General features: G+C 48.2%; 1 long non-coding RNA gene across 1 annotated transcript in view; it reads left to right on the top strand.

Moving 5' to 3' along the window:
- The first annotated feature begins 253 nt into the window (after positions 1 to 253).
- The window catches only part of LOC106900877, a 6070-nt gene continuing 3763 nt past the window's right edge, over positions 254 to 2560 (top strand). The window contains exons 1-2 of the long non-coding RNA XR_001414216.1: positions 254 to 295; positions 2272 to 2482. This is a non-coding gene — a long non-coding RNA (uncharacterized LOC106900877). The remainder of the gene's footprint in view (positions 296 to 2271; positions 2483 to 2560) is intronic.

Here is a 2560-nt window from a genome sequence, read left to right as displayed (position 1 = left end):
TGCAGGTCGTAGTATCAGGGACATGTCATAGCTGGGCTGTTTCCAGGGGGCTGGGACAAACAGCAGCTGCCCTCTCAAGCTCAGGAGAGCCTGACGTGATGGGGTGCTATCTGTCCAGAGACCCTTCAACCACAGAAGTGTTTCAGGATCTGCTTTTATTTTAAGTTTCTGAAGTAATTTCTCATTACAGAATCCCAGAAAGATATGGGGTTGGAAGGGACCTCTGGAGATCATCTCCTCCAAGCCCCTGCCAGAGCAGGGCCACCCACAGCAGGTTGCACAGGAACGTGTCCAGGTGGGTTTGAATGTCTCCAGAGAAGAAGACTCCACCACCTCCCTGGGCAGCCTCTTCCAGGGCTCTGCCACCCTCACAGCAAAGAAGTTCTTCCTCAAGTTTAGATGGAACTTCTTCTGTGCGAGTTTGTGCCCATTTCCTCTTGTCCTGTCCCTGGGCACCACTGAAAAAGGATTGGCCCTGTCCTCCTGACACCCACCCTTTAAGTATTTATAAGCATTGACCAGATCCCCCCTCAGCTTTCTCTTGTCCACACTACAAAGACCCAAGTCCCTCAGCCTCACCTCGTAAGGGAGATGCTTCAGGCCCCTCATCATCTCTGTAGCCCTCTGCTGTCTCCTCTCCAGCAGTTCCCTGTCCTTCTGGAACTGGGGAGCCCAGACTGGTCCCAGTGCTCCAGATGGGGCCTCCCCAGGGCAGAGCAGAGGGGCAGGATGACCTCCCTCCACCTGCTGCTCACACTCTTCCTGATGCCCCCCAGGATGCCATTGGCCTTCTTGGCCACCAGGGCCCATTGCTGGCTCATGGGCATCCTGTTGTCCACCAGGACTCCCAGGTCTTTCTCCTCAGAGCTGCTCTCCAGCAGGTCAGCCCCAACCTGTCCTGGTGCAGGGGGTTATTCCTCCCCAGGTGTAGCACCTACACTTGCCCTTGTGATTAATGCCTGATATCAATGTCTGCCATTACAAGCAGCATCCAGTGGTACCTTTCCAATTGCCTGCAAAAGCTGTTGGCTTGACTTGGCGCCATTTCTCCCCAGCGAACAAAAGCTCTAGTCCTGTTTTTCCCTTCTGGGTGAGCAATTGCTTTGTTCCTCCTGCCAACCAGCACATTTCTAGATCCAGAGCATTCCTGGTCCTGCTGGCACCCCATTCTGGAGGGAAGGACAGATTTACAAAAGCAGAAATATGTGCTGATATTAGAGGAAGCCGGTTAGCTGAGATAAGCAACAGATTTGGTAGATGGCCATTTTTTTTCTTGCTGGTATGGGAGCCACCAAGGTTTGCAGGGCAGGGTGAAGGGAGGGGGAACTGCACATTTTCTGGCTAGATGGTGCCTAAGGTGGGAGAGCCAATGTTTCTGATTTCTCTGGTATGCACGGCTTTTTACAAGGCAAAATAATTTAATAAATATGGTTTGTCTCTGAGTAGATTCCTTATTTACCCTCCGTTGCCGGTCAGGCGTATCTCAGTGCTCAGGCCCAGTGAACCATGGCCCACGTGAGCACCAGTTGCCTCTAACTTTATTAACAGACTTTTAAAAACCTTGCTTGGTAACCACATGCCCCCAGTGGCAGGATGGCTGGAGATAATAATTAAGTATTTGTCATTTGGAAACAACTTGAAATGGCCTGCTCTGAGTCAAAGCTTCAGGTCACCGCCCGTTCGCCAATTCCCTTCTCCCCCCTCATTTTTACCTCCCGGCTTTGCCATTGCCGCTGGGTGGGTGACTCACAGGGAATCAGCAAAAATGTATCTGCTATTTTTTTTTTCACAAGACAAGCCTCCTAAAAAAGCCAAGAGCGCAATGATTGTTCAGCAGATGAACAACTGAGACCAGCAAGACTCCCTTGTGACCAGAAATTAGTCTGTAGAGACAGAATGGGAAAAAAGGGAGAATTCAAGGCATACTAGACTGGTCCTGATACAAGCACCAATGTTTTTCATCAAGAGGAAAATCAAAAAGGAACAGCTCATTAAATGATATATAGAGCATTCACCAAAATATGAATTTACCATGCAAGCATCCCATCTTCATCATAACTACAGAGAACTCCCTCCACCCTGACTATTAATTTAAATAGCCCCAAATTGATTTTCTAGCCTAATGTTTCAAATAGGAGAGGAAGCCAGGTGGACGAAACCAACATTTAAATAGACATGCCCTTCCTAAGAAACAGGGAATAGATGTCGTTTGTTGCAAAATACCTTTTTAAATAATGTTATTCCTGTTCTCCATCTTGTTGACTTTTGCAGAAATTAGTCATCGTAGTGATTCTCAGTGGTGACAGTTTCCATGGGTTTTGGAAAGTGGTGTCCATCTACCTACGTGTTTTAAGACCAGGACATCCTGGATGATGAGAGTTTACCAAGATTTCTCTCCCTGCTCATCTAATAAGTGACAAATTACTTCTCAAAATGAAAATAAGCAAAATCTCTGACCTGGTGCGCTCCTCTGGAGCTGTAGGTAACGTCCTTTTTCACGTATATCCTGGCCTCTGCCAACCTTTGCAGGAAAAAGGCTTTCACACTCTAGGTGGGGGCG

The sequence above is a fragment of the Calidris pugnax genome, unplaced genomic scaffold (genome assembly GCF_001431845.1).
Source record: "Calidris pugnax isolate Ruff unplaced genomic scaffold, ASM143184v1 scaffold294, whole genome shotgun sequence".
Classification (NCBI taxonomy): domain Eukaryota; kingdom Metazoa; phylum Chordata; class Aves; order Charadriiformes; family Scolopacidae; genus Calidris; species Calidris pugnax.
This window is presented reverse-complemented; position numbering and strand designations above follow the sequence as displayed.